Raw genomic sequence first — 18,735 nt, forward strand, 5'->3', positions numbered from 1 at the left:
ACATAGCTTAGTGTCAGTAGAGACGGTCATATAGTTTCACAGCTATTATGTCTTCGTAGCATAGCTACATAGCACATCTCTCGTGGAAAAGCACCCTTAGGGTCTATAGTTATCATAATATATTATCTTTCTGAGTTTTTTTAAGTTTACTTAGGATGTTATTCGTCACCATCTCCATTAGACGTTAGGTTTTATCACAAACATTTTTCTTTAACGTCATTATTTGTAAAATCTATGCTTATATATCTCTCCTCATCCAGTTTTATTATACTTTATTTTTATGTAAGTAGCATTTTCATTAGTTACTAATACATCTAATAGTAGGAAAACTTTTTAAACTTGTACTATCAACGACAATACTCAAGAACCTTATAATTCAATTAATAAATATATTTAAGACACCCGCTTCTCATGCATGAGGGTGTGGGCTCAAATCCTACCAACGGCAAGTTGTAAGTACCAATGTGACTTTTTCGAGTTATATGTACTTTCTAAAATTGTTTAGACACCACTTACAAATGAGAAACGAGCTTATAATACCTAATTATAAGTTTGAAATCGCCAATCCACATTAAATAAGGGTGGTGATTTATGCTCAAACTTTCTCCATGCGAGAAGACTTCGGTCAGCACTGACTACTTAGGTATGTCCTATGTTAAGGATAACTCCAGTCTATTCTTCTCCATAGCTAACTGTTGATGATGATGAGCATCATTAATTACATACCTTAACGACACATTCTTATAACCACATCATAAAATAATGACCTTGAACAAAAAAAAAATAATATTATATAGGTAATAGTTTCACAGAACTTGCCACCTCATTATAACAAAGAAATGGGGAAACTTAATAGATTCTTTCTACCTATCTCTTGGCGGAGGGATGCTGAATTTATGACTTGCTAGCGGCCTGTCAGGGAAGCCCAAGGGGCCGCTAAATTCTTATATAATTGAACTTCCAGACAATGCCAGATAGTGCGGTGTAGAACGATGTTGTTAATAAGTTCGGCGCTTGAATTACTTGGGAATATCACTTTGAAGTGAAACTACTACACTAATATCCAATGATGGATATCCAATAGTCGATTGAACTTAGTTGAATTTATTTCTTTTATCGTTTGGTACTTTTCTGGCAAATACAACATTACTTGTACTTTCATCAATATTGTTTTTGACTGAGGGCCTATGAACACCACGTTTTTTAAACGCGCCGTCGACGCGCGTTTGTAGCGATACAGACGCGATACGCACGCAAGTTAGACGCAGCCTGTAGACCTTTGCACACCTGACGCGCTTGTGTAGCGAAACAGACGCGATGCAAACGCGCGTGTGTAGCGATGCAGACGCGATGCAAACGCGCGTGTGTATCGATACAGACGCGTGTGTGTAGCGATGCAGACGCGTGTGTGTAACGATGCAGACGCGATGCAAACGCGCGTGTGTATCGCTACAGACGCGTGTGTGTAGCGATGCAGACGCGATGCAAACGCGCGTGTGTATCGATACAGACGCGATGCAAACGCGCGTGTGTAGCGATACAGACGCGATGCAAACGCGCGTGTGTAGCGATACAGACGCGATGCAAACGCGCGTGTGTAGCGATACAGACGCGATGCAAACGCGCGTGTGTAGCGATACAGACGCGATGCAAACGCGCGTGTGTAGCGATACAGACGCGTGTGTGTAGCCATGCAGACGCGATGCAAACGCGCGTGTGTATCGCTACAGACGCGTGTGTGTAGCCATGCAGACGCGATGCAAACGCGCGTGTGTATCGCTACAGACGCGTGTGTGTATCGCTACAGACGCGTGTGTGTAGCCATGCAGACGCGATGCAAACGCGCGTGTGTATCGCTACAGACGCGATGCAAACGCGCGTGTGTATTGATACAAACGACAACAAACTGCTTTGCAGGAGAAAAACGCGCCGGTGACGCGCTCATCCCATGCCTATAAATCAGAAATTTTCAAAATTTACCTATAATAATATGTTATTAATTAATATAATTTATTAATATTGATGAAAGTACAAGTGATGTTGTATTTAGCACTAAAGTTTCAAACGATAAAATAATAAATAATAGGTCTCAATATCGACCTTATCATTAGACATTGCATCTACAATCACAAAGCAGCTCATAAAGTATATAGTTAGCAACTGCGGGTATCAACAACAACAATTTTCATAGAAATCTACACCAGTTACTTTCATACAAAAAGATTTATTATAACACACCATTCAGGTAGAATCTCAGTCCATTTTCGCTTACATCACCCGCCACCCTTATCGGGCCAATAAACAATAGTCGTTATGACTCAGGACCATCTATAAATATTTATACCACGGCACCTCTATGAGATATTTGGTTCATTTTCTTTTAAAAAGAATCGTTATACTTCGTAGCTATTGCTGTTGTTTGGTTGTTTGTTGTGTTGTGTGGAGATGGTTAATTATGAGCTTGTGTAATGTAATGTAATGTGTGTTTATGTATAGGGAATATGAATTCCTTATTCTTACTTTAATAACAAATAGCAACCAAAAAATAGTAGCTATACTAAATATTATGATACTAGCTTCTGCCTACGGTCCCGTGGGTTAAAAGTGTCCTACGTGAAGTTCCAGACCATGGCCTACCCCTATTCCAAATTTCACTCCGATCCCTTCTGCCATTTTGACGGTTTTTAGTAACAAACACATACTTACAAATATTTACATTTATAAAGATTTCGTTGTAATTTTTTTGTAATTCTGACAAGATCTTTTGGCATCAAGGACTCACAAACAGCTGCGTTTGTGATATATGAAGCCTCAATAATTTCGCTGTGCGGGAATCGAACATGCTACACAACAGCTGGTTGTTCAGTTACCGCGCCAATCGTGGAATCAAATGTGATCATCTCATTTGTGTCAACTTAATGTATGATAGTCCTTCATTGTCGAATAAAAACTAGTAACAGTAACATCTGTAAAACGTCGTACCACCTTCCTTCAACATCAACACAAATTCTTTTCTCAAATAAAAACTAAATTCTTAAGTTCTTAACAAAGAATCGCTTAGGAATCGCTTTTAAATTCCCTCCCCGATAGGGGGAAGCGAGCCCTCTATATCACGTCAGCACTCCGTTACGATACGCTACGTGGAATTTTATAGCTTCCAGTAAGAAAAACTATCAGTTTTATATAAAGAAATTCTCTTTGAAATTGATATATTTTCAGTTTGCGAATTAGATAGATTAAATGATAATTTTTAAACGACTTTAAATAAAAGAAGGTGCTCAGTTTGACCTTAATGTATTCATGGATGATTGTGCGTGATTATATCGCGTTTAGCTGAACCGATTTTGATGCAGTTTTCAGGTTACCGGGGCTCCGGTTTGAAAAACAGGAGTAGGAACGGGGTGGTTTTTAGTCAGTAAGAGTCTGACACTCCCTCTCGCTTCGTCCAAGGTGGGAGAAGCAATTTGATGATTTTCCCCCTCAGAAAAAGTTCATCTCTTCTATTCATAACAAGAGCGTTGTTTATTATATGATGACGAAATACCCACAAGCCGAATGGACCTATAAAACGTCACACTTTATGGAAAGCTTTCACATGAATCATGGATCAGGTGGTATGTGTAGGCACCACAGACCAGTACAGTCATGAACTAATTCCAAAAAAAGGCAGAGTATAGCTCGTGCATGCCAAAGGGGCACCTCCATAAAACATGTAGTTGGCGCGAGCACGATAAGCAATAGCCAACTGTGCGTGCTGCGTTTACACGCATCTGTGCGCAGGGTTGACACTTTTTTGTAAAGAATAAATAAATCGTCTGATTCCATTGCAAACTATCAGTCACGTCCTGAATTCAGATGTAGCTGAAAACAGGATAAACTGTAATGCCTTGAACTGGGAAAACGACTGCCTCGTTGGTCGAGTGGTCGCAAGTGCGACTGCCGGGCAAGGGGTCTCGAGTTCGATTCCCAGGTCGATCAAAGTATAACTGGGTTATTTTCGGTTTTTCGAATATATCTCAGTTGCACGGAGTCTGGAATTGTGGCCAGTATATGGCAATAAGCTTACCCCCTATTTCATGGGAAAGATAACACAAATAGTGAAAAGCGGGTGTACATTGTATAGCGGCATTACGTGCCGTAATGTGCACTTCTGCCTATTACAGATAAAAGGCGCGACGTTGCGTTGCGTTACATAAAAAAACCTATTTACATAATATAACACAAGTCATAAAAATATAAAAAAACCATTGTCTCTTTAACATAAATCCTTAAAATAATATTTAAATTCCTCCATTTGATTTCTCGCGACAACCCTTCGATATTTCGGAGCATCTGTCAGTATTGTCGAACGAGGCACTGAGATCAGAGCGTCGCCTCGTCAGGTATAAATCAATGGGCGCCGCCAACAGGGCCTGTCCAACCTATGTTTATTAAAGTTCCTTGCGAATTCAAGAGTTATTTAGTGCTGTTTTACCAATGTTATAAGTTGGGGACAAAGTTTTCTTTTTTTCTTCTCTTTTTAGCCTTTTTTTTATTTACTTTACTTTTTGAGTATTTGTTTATTTTGGGTTAGAATTAGGTTTGTGGGTTTGTTTGTTTTTTGGTATTTCTTTTATATGAGACTCGTAACTGGTAAAAAGTCGGTGTTATACTTTTTTTTATCTTAAACTATATAGATAGGCGTTTGCTTGCGATCTCACCTGATGGTAAGTTACGATGCGATACCTAAGAGATATTTCGCCTTATATGACTCTTGTGCATGTGATATCTTCATCCGGGGCACCTTACTGGTTACCAAAGATTAGTCTCGAAGTAGGAGTAGCAACGGAGTGGTTTTTAGACAGTAAGAGTCTGACACTCCCTCTCACCTCACCTAAGGCGGGACAAGTTATCGGATGATATTTCTTTCTCAAAAAAGTCGACATACACTTTAAATAACTACTTATAAGAGTCATGACGGCGAAGGTACTCTAGCACGTAAAAATTCAAATCAACAGTCACTTAAAAACAAAACACAGTTTTAAACATTTCACAAAGGCAAGTCACCCATACAATAACGGGCAGTGGTCAGAGATAAATACCAAGCACGTATGTACGACGAATAGCTAGCGGTGTCTGGTCACCTGTGCTCAGACGGTTAGAGTAATCGCTAGGAACGGTCTACTTGCATATGGATGTGGGGTACCTACCTCTAAGCGATGGTTGAGAAAACTGACACATGACTTTTTAGTTTTATTTTAAGGTAAGTTTTTGTTTAAATAAGTTTGATTGTTGTCTTACATTTATCGTTTTGTAAAGGCTCTTGATTATTTACTGTTAGACTATGGAAATCTACATAAAAGTATTTGCCATAATCACCATACTTGGCATGCTGTTTGGAGATCTTAGTTTCAATTTTATCCGAGAACGCTGATGCTCATCATCATCACAGCCTAATAATGGCTACTGTTGACCAAAGCCTCTTATCATACAAAGAAAGTTTGAGCATTAATCACCACGTTTGCTCAATACGGGTTGGCGATTTTAAACTTATAATAATTAGAAATTATAAGCTCAGGTTTCCTAACGATATTTTGCTTACATCGTTTTTTGTCAGTGGTGTCTAAATGACCTTAGACAGTGCATATAACTCGAAACAAGTTACATTGGTAGGTACTTGCCGTTGGTAGGTTTCAAGCCCACAACATCATACACAAGTAATCTTAGATCTCTGTGCCACCACGACTTACACATTTCACCACGTGAAATACAAAATAATCACTACCAAAATAAAATGATACTCTAAACACAAAATCTGCTAAATAGTTCACAGTGATCAGCCAATAGTATGACGTCATCAAAGGTAATTCTATCGGAAGCATTACACAGCATTATGAGAGACAGTGCCACTGAATTTGATATATATCACTAAATCGCCAATGAGCTGCAATGAGGCAAAGAATATAGGCGTAGACATGTCGTTTAATAGTGAGTTTTCTGCCTACCACGCAGATATTACTGACTAATTGAAATTCAATACCTGAACAGTTTATCAAATAACATATTGTGCAACGCAACGTCACACCTTTTTATCCCCGAAGGGGTAGACAGAGGTGCACGTTACGGCATGTAGTAATAGAAATTGACTTCACTTGAACGCGCATGCATGCGTTCAAGTTCCAATTCGAATAGCCCGTTACATTTCTGAGTGCGGGAAAATTTACTTATCTGTCACATTTGACAGCTGACAGCGTCAACATGACAGTGCTAGTTCTAGTGACGTTCATTCAGTTGATTTTCGTCTAATAATATTTATAATGTCTAACCATTGCGTTGCAAATTCGATCCCCAGTCACACCAAAGAATCACTAATAAAATAAACCAAAATCAATTATTCACTTCCCAAATCCAATCCCAAATGCACTTTGGAAAAGAATTGCTCTTAATTCGAAACGAGCAGAGCAAAGTGCACAAAGTACTCTCAGTTTTGGCTGAATTTCGCCATTAATTACAAAACAGGTCCCCCCTATTGCCAGGCAAGCGCATTAACAGCGCTAAAATGTCGTTACCATCGACGGCCATGTAAGTTTTAGTATCAATTAGTGATGTACTGTGCTCGGACACTTAGCTACATTTTAGTGGCGTTGCTGGCAAATTGCAGGTCGTGGACATTAAGACGTGATGTATTTAGGAACTTGTGTTTTGTTGCAGTGTCGTACTGTTGCTTAGTTTAAGTAAATATTGTGTTCGGTTAAGTTATTGTAGTCTGTTTTGTTTGAGTATAAGTAGGCACCAAATTAATGTGCCTAATAGCTGTAAGAGGTGTTGGCTTTGATGTTAATCAGATTTCAATTCGTTATTGAATTGATTATAACCGACGAGGACGCATGAAAAGACAGATGACTGTTGCTGAAGAGAAAGAGGCGTAACATCTTTGCCACACCCATGGGAGATAGGAGTGAGGTTATGTATGTATGTATGAATTGATTCCAATTGAAACAACTAGGATTTTTCCACATTAGGATTTTCTCCTGTGTCGTGAGTGCATTTACAAACATAAAATTTCACATACACATGACACCCAGACCCAAAACAACAATTTGTGGACCGCACAAAGGGTTCTTCCGTGCGGGAAATAAATCCGTTTTTTACCTATTTGCACTTCTTATACCTTTAAGTTAATCTATGACGTATCACTAAATCATTGGAGCTCAATTTTGTCAGTTGCTGCACAGCAAATCGTTTTGATATCTAAACTAAGCGTTAATAGATATACGGTAAAATGATGTTTGGTTGCATAATCACATCAACAGCCTATAAGTGGCCACTGCTGACCAAAGGCCTCTTCTCGCACGGAGATGATTTGAGCATTAATCACCACGCTTGCTCAGTGCGGGTTGACGATTTTAAATTTATATTTAGAAATTAATATAAGCTCAGGTTTCCTAATGATGTTTTCGTTTACCAATATAAGCTAAGGTTTCCTCACAATGGTTTCCTTTACCGTTTGTCATTGGTGTCTAAATAATCTTCTACAGTATATGCTAATTTCAAACAAGTCTTATTATGACTTGCCGTTGGTAGGATACGAAACCGCACTCCATGCATGACAAGCGGGCGTCTTAAACCTCCGGGCCGGTACGACGTCAGTGCTTGCATAATTTGTGTTAGACAAACTCTTAATATTTATCTCTCAAAAGTTATGATATACAAAGAATAAGTAAATAATATGGAGATATATGGTTTTTAGTATAAGGTTGTATTTTAAATGACTAATATTATATGACCAGTCTAGCTTCTAAGTATCATACTAAAATATTGAAATACAAATTTAATGTAAGTAATACAATTTTGTCCGAAAACTTAGAAGCATGTTTTTGAAGAAACGCGTTTATAAACAACGAAAAGCACTAGGCTTTGTCTGTATTAAATAAGTATGAGATGAATGATTCTCTATTTGTCTATTCGTTTTGTACAAATAAGGCCAGTTAAAACAAATTCTACATTACCTATATTTCAAAACCCAATAAAATGAAATAATTATATTTTTTTATACTTACGTCGATTTTTAAAAGTTTTCGTTAGACAGGTAATCAATATAGAAGCTGCTGGATCCAGCACATGATACTGGTTTTAACAGCGTGAATTAAAAAACACAGCTAAATAAAATAAAAACATTTAAATTCGATTTAAAAAGGATCGACTTATTTTTTTTACCGTCTCCATTTTTTTGAGTAACATTCCTAAAACCATCTCCTAAATCTGAAAAATATTATGCTGAAAACCGCATCAAAATCCGTTCAGACAAACACGAGATAATCGCAGACTGATTAAGATAATCGGGCATTGAGAGATTTTTTACCAGTCCAGCAATATAGACTAAAAACCAAACAACCAGACTGGCATACAACCGTACACATTCACTTATATAAATATATGTATCTTTATTTACTCTCTCATGTGTATGTACATGAGAGGGTAAATAAATAAATCCTCTCATATTATGATATTCCGTATGGTGGATTTCAATATCACAAAGTGCAGAGATGCCAGAATGTCAGAAGGCAATATTTGCGCATAAAATGCCATCGCCTGTAATGCGGTCGGGTATTTTATAATATTGCGCTTAGGAATTCGTATTATTTAAATAATAAGGACTGTTTTTGTTTGTTAAAAGAAGTGAATAAAGATTTCTGTTGATACGAGTATTATTTTTATGGTTTATGTATCTAATCTCAATCTCTATAAGAAGATAAAAAATAATAGCTGTTCTTTAGTCTCGCTAAAACTCGAGAACGGCTGGATCGATTTGGCAAATATTGGTCTTGAATTATTTGTTTCAATTCCATGAAAATTTAAAAACGTGAGAAAAAAGTATTTGAGACGGTACGTAGTTTACCGAGCCAGCTGGTTTATTTATTATGTATCTAATCATATTTTTTTATAGTTTACAAAACTAAAACATCTTCTAATTCTAGAGTATTTGCCATAATCTCCACATTGGCCATAATCTCCGAATTTGACAAAATCGCTACATTTAGCTGACAGGTTGTAAATCGCAGCTAAAGGACATATCAAAGGTTGTCTCTTGTGTCTATGTCTAATGTGTACACCTTTAACCAGCTCTTACGATACCCAAATGAAGAGTTGTGTTGACTACAAGTTATATTATCCACACTTTTTCCAACTTGATGGACAAGCACCCACCAAACACAATTCAACAATATCTACCCATCTATCGTTGAAACTACTTCCAATACCAAAATATACGCCGCTTGATCTAAAATTAATTAATTCCGGAATTTAAATGGATTAACTATCAATGTGTTAAGCTCTAGTTCACATTATTATTTGGTACATGATTTCCAGTTGATAGGAATTTATGGAATACTAATTAAATTGGTAATTGATAGCTCTTTCAAGCGATGCGATCGTGCTTTGTGAGTATCGTAGCATGGTAACATGGGGCAATCATTAATGTTTGTATAGTTTAGGAGTGAAAACATAATTAAATTAAATAATTTGTATAGTTAAGTATAGGATGTTAGGTTTCTGTTTTCTATGGTTTTAGAACTCAAAACGGGATATTTACCATGTTTTTCAATTTTTATGAGTTTCTGATCACTGTTGTAAGCGCCTGTGTGTGTGTGATATTAAGGATAGGACGGATGAACAGTTCCGTGTTAGTGCAATACTAGTGTTATTTACCATGTCAGTTTAAAAACTTATATCTGGGGGCCTACTCTAATTCAACATTCAACGAAAAATGAACAAAGATGAACGAATTAAATAAAGATAAATAAATAGGTTTTGATATGAAATTTAAAACAAGCCGTTATTTTAAGTAATTGTATTAGTAAATCAATAAAACCATGGCCGAAGATTAAACGAAACTTCGGATTCGAGAACCGGTTTTCTATGATTAGTTTCCGTTCGGCTTCTAACTCACCTGGTGATAGAGATTGATGTAATGCAAGTCACATTGGTGCTTTGCTGTTAGTAGGTTTCGAACCTGCAGCCTCATGCATGAGAAGTGGAAAACAAAGGGTCTTAAGTCTTAAACCTCCAGGCCACCACGATCCACCAGGCTGCACTTTCTGTAAAATAGGCCTCAAATAAAAAAATAGGTTCTAACAAGGAATTGTATACCTAACCGGTTGTTTCAAACTCAAAAACATTTCCTTAAATCGAAAAGTTTGCTTGTACTTACTCTAGTTAAAAGAAACTTCCCATATCTTTAACCAAATTACTATTACCTACACGTTCAATATAATTAGAAAGCCCAAAACAAACAGCGAAGCGTTTAGTTGCGAATCCATAGCATTCTGACTGCGACATGCAAACTAAAACAGCGAAATCAGCAATTTGCTTAAACGGTGGCCATTAAAGATGCCATTGCCGAAAAACAAAAGTTGATTCGGAGATAGCGATTTGCTATTTGCAATCTAAATGCAGACTACATAGGTACGTGCTATAAAACTGCTTTGAAAAAACTGTTAAGAACGTTGTCGCGGTGTGGGTTTTCATACAAACTTACGAGTTCCGATTCATAGAAATATATGAAGTGATTGTCATGGCGTTTGATAGTCACACGATTTGTCAAGATTGTTAATGATTAGTTGAAAACATAATTTTTCCCAAATCTATTATGCGCATGCAGATCTTCGCTAATTGTCGTATTTTCAACACCGCGACCGAAGTTGAGTTGTCGCAATTGTGACTGCCGGGCTAGGGCACTTGGATTCGATTTCTGGGTCGGCCTACCTTGGCTGACCCAGAATTCGAAACCATTACTGGGCTTTTTTCGGTTTTTTGAAAAATTTTCGGAAGTAATACAGAGTCTGGTATTGTGTATGGAAATAAGCTCACTCCCTATCACATGGGACTAACAACACAAATGGTAAAAGTGGATGTAAATTAATTTGACGGTGGCATTACTTGCTGTAACGTGCACTACTTTGGCCTACCCTTTTGGTACAATATTATTGAGTTTTAATAAAATCTGTGTATTGGTTATCAAAAATTAAGACTTCAAACTTGTATGAAAAGCCACTCCACTTAAATGTTCCCAAAAACAAAAAAAAACACAGTTAAACGAATCAGCAAAATCCATAGAATAAACAGAAAAGAAACATTTTATAGATATTTATTGTTAAAATATTCGCGGCACAAACTACTGGAGCGGTTGGGAGCTCATAAAATCCATAAAGGATGGGACACACCGTGTGGGCAATCTTGGTTCTTATCTAGTGTGATATTAAGGCTGTTGTAGTCTGAAGGGATAGGCAGAAGTATGCATTGTCAGTTTGGTATTTTAATAAATTGATGTGAATGTTCAAATCTACAAGTTATATTCTGAAATGACTATGAAATTAAGCTTCCCGTGAGACAAAAAGTTTCCTATCACCCAGGTCTCCAGGTTCGTGCTCTGTCTGTATACCAAATTTCATCAAGATCCGTTCAGTAGTTTCAGCATAATTGATGGATAAACATCCAAACAAACCAATTTTCACATTTATATCATTAGAGTGGCAATAAAAACTACCCAGATTTTATTAGGTTTTTTGTCAGTAAAAGTCTGACTTCTCGCCTCGCCTAAGACGGGAGAAGAAATTGAATGATATGCTCCCCTCAAAAACAAAAATATGTATTGTTTGAACATCAACAAAGCCAAACAGTTAGTTAGATATAACGCTCTGTACCCTTAGTAAACTCGTACTAAGGGTACAGAGCGTTATATCTAACTAACTTTACGTTTAAAGTCGAAATGAGAGCGCGTTCGGCTCTTTGATTGGTTGGTTTATTCAAGCCGCCCAATCAGAGCACCGAATGTGCCGTTTCGACTATTATAAACGTAAAACAAACTCGTACAAGATAGTAAATATTAAAGCAGGATTAAAGTTTAGCCGGAGTTAATTAAACTGCAGATAATAATTTCCATGGTAATTCATATTTCCAATATACTATAATATACTAAGGGTGGGAACTGGTATGGCTTGATAGGTTTTATATTATTTCTTGTGTGCTGTTTAAGAATTGAATACTTTAAGCGATCACGGGGATTCTTTTTTGTGTGTTCTATTATTTTTCATTCACCCAAGTCCGGTCATACATTGTTTGCATACCAAATTGTATTAAAATCAAATTGTCTTGATACGGTTACTGAGATGATGTGTCATGGATATGGTGCAACGGCCAACGGCACGAAATCGTGCATTGATTCTTATTCATAATCAATTCTTAATTCGCGCCGCGTCATATAGATGTACAGATCAACACATTAATCGCCGTGGTGGTCATCGGTGACCGACGTTAGCGGAGGATTTGTCTTCAACAGTTTTCTAATGGCAGTCAAAGACTTAGAATTAGAATTCGAAACGGAATATTTACCATGTTTTTCAATTTCTATGTAAATATCCCGTTTCAAGTTCCAATTATAGTGTTAGTGATGACTGCTTCCATGCTTTCTCTCATGGACGAATTAATGTGACAACAGTCTCTTGAGGAATTTTATCCCATTCTGAATATTTTGACAACATTTTTTTAACGTTACGTGCTGATGAATCTGTTGTGTTTAGGAATTCTAACTGTTGTTAATTTAAAGGTCGTTTAACGTACTTTCAATTGATACAATATTAATAATGTGTAATGTATTCGTTACTGGCGGGACATGTTTTAAACTTACAATTTTCCAAGAGGTGCAAGAATTTTTGTGACGCCGAGTGTAGATTAATAACATAACAACCAAACCCACCGAGCCGGTCCAAACAAATCTTTACTTGCAGAAAATTCTTGAATTTTCCGACAATGTTTGTAATACCCTCGTGTGTTGCTGGCTTAAGAACGAGAGCTATTGTTTCTCGTGGAATTTCTGCCGTGTACGATAGAACTTTACATAATCAGATGGCATCGACAAACGTTTTCAAACGGCAACGGAAGGGTTGGATGTGTATATGGGACTTTTGAATTTTTTTGCCGTTTATTTTGCATTTTAGATCGTTTCGTATAGATTTGTGGTAGTCTTCTTAGGAGTTCTTAGTCGGTAGTAAGACGCTCGCTCCTCATTCATGAGGGCGCGGGTTTGAAATCTATCAACGATAAGTACCAATGTGATATTTTTTTGAGTTATATGTACTTTCTAAGATAATTGAGACACGGTCGGTCGACGAGTCGGTTTTCTGTGAGGCTGTAGTACTTGTATCACTCCTGTCGGGCCGGCCCATTTGTGCTGAAGCATGGCTCTCCCATACTTAAACGTAGATTAAACGGGATTCAAATGCCATTGTTTAGCACTGACATTTGGGTTCGGTTCCCAAATTCAAAATTGTCGTCAGCACTTTCGACATGTACTTCATAATGACACTACTCCTACAATATATTCTAAGACTCTTCTTTATTGTAACTTTCGTGAGACATACCTACTAAATTAATTATTATGTTGTAACTAGTCGAGTTCCTCGTCAAACCGTTACATGAGTAAACCGATAACATAATAATTAAGACTCTTCTTAGAATATATTAATACATTCTACTATTTTCTCTAAATCACTTCTCAAGGAATTATAGAAATATACAGATCATATCACACCATTTATTTTCAAAAATCACTTTTCATTTTCCATCGACCGAACTCTATTAAATTTTATTCCAATCCAGAGGTTAGGTTCCAATATCAGAAAATTCATGATCCCATAAATTGTACGAACTGTAACTGAATGTAAATCTACCTGCTTCATAACTTAGAGGATTTGAACTTATGCGAATACGATATGCAAAGATTATGACCATCCGGTCTCAATTCTGAGATGAATTTCTTCAAGAATGCGAGTATTCTTGATGCTTTCATTTTGTGTTTAAGATCTTGGTTTAGAAGTGGTGTTTTAGTTATTTATACTTCGTTGGTTGAATGGTTCTTGGTTGGACTAATTGTGTGTGGTTTTGATGCTAAAACTTGGTAAGTTTATTAAGTTTTAGATTTTAATCCATTGTGTGTCTAATGCAAGACAGTCAGACAGACAGACATTTGTCAAGTGTTGCTTTTCGTGTTTGACACGAAACGCAACGGGTTAAATTGAAAAATGATAAGTATCATAATAATATTAAATTAAAATGATAAGTCTCGTCTTGTTCTTGCATTTGAGGCAACACTATATTAAAGTGTGTTGTTCATTAAAACAGATTTTCTGTTTAATTTATCAAAATCACAGCATACTTTTCTTGCTACAAAATGCAAAGAATGAATTGTACATTGTGTCAGTCCTTTCGATACAGCTTAAGTATGAAGCAGTATACAGTATTGTATATGCCAGGAGCTGGATTATGCTTGCAGGCAGCGTTCCAGTGAAGCATGCATTGTCGACAATCGTATACCAAACGTACCAGTATTGATTTTCATAAGCGGTTCGATGAACTGCTTCCTGAATTTTGGGTATTTTGGGCTTAAAGCGTACTATATGTTTACCATACACAATTGTTAGTTACACACTGAACCTATACCTTAAGTGGTGAATCTTGGTACTATTACTGGAGATTACTTTGTCCGACCTGAGACTGGGAACCCAACTTATTTAGTTAGGGGAACACTCCGGGCGTTGGGGGTCGATGATATCTGACGACTGTAAGCTTGGGCCTACAGACGGGGAGCACGGGCGCAATCGACTCGCACGGCTGATTCTCGATGCGGAGCCGTAGAGGACTTAACAGGTTGCTGTGGCTCCAACTCGAAGAGTAGAAGTAGGAACAGGTTGGTTTTAGTCAATGAGAATCTGCGCACATCCTCTCACTTCACAGGACGGGATTATACAATCATCCTATTAATACACGCACTCAGGATACTATACAGCAAAAATATTGCCATAAAGAAAAGATAGGCAATGTACTTGCAACACTTCTGGAGTTTCGGCTATTAATGAATGAATGAATGGCACTGTTAACTTGCAACAGATTCTGATGATCACAACACGTGATCAAATTCATAAAAAAAGTATCAAAAAATCCACCTCCATACCCAAAAATAATCTCATATCTTATATACCAAGCCATGTTTCACACTACAAATCCACAAATGTTCAAACATCGAGAGCTCAAAAAGCTATTACGATGATAGTGGCACAATTTTCGATTGTTCTCCCGTGAAAATCGTCGGCTAGTTTACCGTAAATCCAGTGTTGTACTATTGTTTGTGTTCGAACACTTTCCGTGCTTAGAAAACGTGTGTTGCCTTTTAGATATTGTGGATTTTTACTCCATTGCTGTAAGTATAAGGCTATGTTTTACGACGATGTAGTATAAAAATGTACTGATGCACTATGCTAGATTAAAGGGTACCTTATAAAGTTACTTAGAAAGTTCTTGCATTTGTGTTCGACGTTGCAATGTTTCTGAATCGTTCTCATGTACATGTACAGTTAATGATTGGAAAAAAATATCAGAAAAATTATAAACATAGGTATCTACTTTTCCATTCGAAGTTACACTTTAGACCGACCACATAGCTTTACTGATGGAAAGATTGACAGGATATTTATTTATTTGTTGACACTTCAAGAGTTCCTATTTATAGTTTAATTGGAATAAATGCTTTTAATGCTACAGAATGAAGAAAAAACTATAGAGATAATATTGGTTTCGTAGAAATTTTCCTAGCAATTGCATAGTCTCGGATTGTGCCCAGTATAATGCAATAGGCGCAACCCCTAATACAAGGGACGCATAACATCAACTAGTGATAAGTCGATCTTACAATAACTTCCTTCTCCGGGATCAAAACTAAAAGGCAAAGCATATTAATTATATTATAATTATGATCTTTACATAATCACGGGACCACAGGGTCCCGGACCTTTGGAAGGCGTACGAGGGGCCGAAGCCAACTCGCAGAGGCCCGTTGAACAATTTTAATCTATATGTGATGGGACATCATCCGGCGATTATCCCTGTATGCACTATGGAAGTACACCAAAGGACAATCCCCGGTTGATGCAGGACTATTGTGAGATATGGTAAAAGGAAATGATAGGGATATGGGTGTGGGTGGCTGTGGAATAGTTAACCGGTTAACTATGGGGACTATGGCCCCTGCCCCTGACCAATATTGAAAAATACGGATAAACAGGCAGGGGGTGACTCGCAAACTCAATAGTGGGCCCCCGGAAACGGCCGCTAGCATGTAGCGACAAGGGAAGCAACATCCGTTGAGCTGCTTGAGGAAGGGGGGGCATCCCACGGCTATCAGAGCAATCCCGGAAGTACGGTCAAGACCCCTACCAGCATCTTACTGGGATACGTCCTTCCCCCAAGTGGAGCTGAAGGCAACTCCACTCTTGCGAATCTCCACTCAATTATAATTATGATTAATTATTATGTTTTCCGGCTTACTCACGTAATTATTTGAAGAGCAACTCGACTGCACTGCACGGTCGTGTATTGCAGATGCTGCTCATGAATACCTCTAGCATGTCTTGAAACTAGTCGAGTTCCTCGTCAAATAATCGTGTAAGATAGATTTTACTTGCAACAGACACCAGTCTCAAGTTTATTGTATCCAAATTGTTTGCTATACATTGTTAAGTGATAATGAGAGAAATAAATGAATTACGAGAGTAAGCTGAAAAACAAAATAATTACCTAATTTACTATGTCTCACGAAAGTTATAATATACCTAATTGTATTGTGTTATGTTGTATTTCTTTCCTTTCTGCGGTAATGATGAATGCTCGCCTTAATTTATCTGGTTTCAGTTCCTACAGGGTCATTAATTGGTATAATTTACCCTTTATGGGTTAAATCGACGTTGTTATTCGTTAATCTGGATGATTGTGCTATTATAAGGGACAATAAGTGGCAGATTTCGATATTCTTCGTTTATTTCTATAGCAATGCATTTGTAGGATGTAGGACTATTGAACTAACTATCTAAAAAAGCTACCTGATTTTTAGGAGTAAACTTACTTCATCATCATCAACAGCCTATATGTGGCCACTGCTGACCAAAGCCTCTTCTCGCACGGAGAAGGTTTGAGCATTAATCACCACGCTTGCTGTATGCGGGTTGGTTCACCGTTTGTCAATGATGTCTGAATATTATAAAGTACATATAATGGGTAAAAAGTCATATTGGTAAGTTTTGTGCTTGCATAATTATATGAGGACTGATAAACCTCCGGGTAACCTTACTTAAAACAATTTTATAGACTAGTTTTTTCTATTCCATGGTTATAATCATCAGCAGTTCCTGAGAGTCCAAGGCTCGAGTGTGGGCCTTAAGGATATCAAAGAGTGCTGCTGGTATCTATCACATTTGTAGGATATCATACTTAACTTACCTATAATATTTCCAGTAACGCCTTACAAAGAACATAAATCCACTCCAAATATTAAATGATCCATCTGTTTCTCGTTACCGCTAAAATATCCTCACACGGGGAAACAAACAAGACTTCTGGTTTTACTCAACTTTTGTTCTTGCCCAGTTTTCGGGTTGAAATAATTAGATACCCAATTTGGAATCCAAGCTTTGGGCATTGTTGTGTTCGGGAGATTTAATTTCTTTATATTTGTGTGTATTGCGCATTTTCTAGTTTTTGTTTTTTCCTTAACCGACAAGCATGAGAAGCCTGATGACTGTTGTATGCGACAGAGGTATCTAAGAATCGTAGTATTTGGCGTTCCATTGTCTCTGCTTACCCCTATTTGAGACAGGCCTGAGGTTGATATGAGTGCAGTGGCTTTTCATTTTAATCTAGTCTCAATTTTTCATACACAACTATTTAAAAGTGTGATATTCTTAAGGATATCCGCTATAGAGTATAGCAACTCATTTAACACACAAATCAGACGTGGCCTTTTGACACCGCTGCACTGGTGTATCGGGTGTCGATAGGCGACAGCGATTGCTTACTATCAGCTGATCCGCCTGCTCGTTTACAGGCTTATAACATAAAAATAATCCATTTCAGTGATACCTAAGCTAATTGCTTCGTTTTGTAAGTCAGTACCTACCTCTCGATTCCCTTACCCAGAAACGATGATACCATTTCATCTTACATGGTTCGCAACACTTTTGAGATGTTGCAGATGTACTTATACTACGGGAACCTCTTATCGACAGAGATAGAGATCATTAGCAATCTTGAAACCATAAAAAACATCCAAAATATACCCCATCAATCCAAAACAAAAAGAGAATGCCTTAAAACCCTTCAATACACAACACAAACGAATTTACTGGTTATTTCTTAATTATAAACCGTGTTTAACCCTCCAATGATAAATCAAAACTGTTGGGGTCGCGGACAATGGGTGCTTATGGTCGTCATTTCGTTTCGGGGTCGAAAATACCCCCGACATGTAATAACAGGGCCCTGCCTAATTTAAGCTATCAATTCTTGTTGCTAATGGTCTTATATTATTTCGGTTACTTTAACGAATCATGTGTAATATTTTTTGTTTTTGTGATTTTTCCTTTTATGTTGTTCTTTTAGAGGTGGAATTTTATACTGGGTCACGCTTCATAGTTTGGTGTTTTCCACTATTACTGTAAGATAATGAAAAAAATACTGCTTCGTTAATCAAGAGTTAGTAAAACTGAGGAGCGGGTGGAAAGTACGGGTTTCTTAGGATCTTCACACTAAAAGTACGGAGTCCAGGAATATTTTGCATTGACAATAGGATCGTCCTCTTTTAGATATACTGCACACGAGCGGCTTGTTGCTAACAGTACAAGCAGAGGTAAGATCGACATGGAATTTATAACA

At 37.4% G+C, this 18,735-nt stretch overlaps 1 protein-coding gene across 1 annotated transcript in view; it reads left to right on the forward strand.

Moving 5' to 3' along the window:
- The window catches only part of LOC118274759 (uncharacterized), a 380,866-nt gene that overhangs the window by 306,563 nt on the left and 55,568 nt on the right, over positions 1–18,735 (forward strand). The gene's annotated exons all lie outside the window — the stretch shown is intronic.

The sequence above is a fragment of the Spodoptera frugiperda genome, chromosome 11, assembly GCF_023101765.2.
Source record: "Spodoptera frugiperda isolate SF20-4 chromosome 11, AGI-APGP_CSIRO_Sfru_2.0, whole genome shotgun sequence".
Taxonomy (NCBI): domain Eukaryota; kingdom Metazoa; phylum Arthropoda; class Insecta; order Lepidoptera; family Noctuidae; genus Spodoptera; species Spodoptera frugiperda.